This window comes from Sinocyclocheilus rhinocerous, unplaced genomic scaffold (assembly GCF_001515625.1).
Source record: "Sinocyclocheilus rhinocerous isolate Xijiao unplaced genomic scaffold, SAMN03320098_v1.1 scaffold677, whole genome shotgun sequence".
Taxonomy (NCBI): domain Eukaryota; kingdom Metazoa; phylum Chordata; class Actinopteri; order Cypriniformes; family Cyprinidae; genus Sinocyclocheilus; species Sinocyclocheilus rhinocerous.
In genome coordinates, this window is record NW_015633185.1 from 1,959,133 (window position 1) to 1,959,489 (window position 357).

A 357-nucleotide genomic window follows, 5' to 3' on the forward strand; every position below is an offset into this window, starting at 1 on the left:
AGGACAACACACTATCCCATGCTGCATAAATACCATGGTGCTAAACAGTTTGAAAAAGTATTTCTACAGCCACTGTGCAGGTTTCTCTTTGTGAGGTTTGGTCACAAAGGAGAGGATCTTGAGACTCCAGTAGCTTCAAAAACCTGTTTGCTGCTCAGCAGTGACTTTTTTTTACAGCTGCCATTACAATACAGTTCATATGTTTGACAGAAACTTTCCTTAATAAATCTTTATCTGACCAAGATCTTCTGTGCTCTAAGTCACTCACAAATCTTTTGACAGTTCAATAATCTCTATTTGCTTTTCGCAAAATATTATTTGTTTTGATGCCTTTTGCAAGACATTGCATTGTTTCAT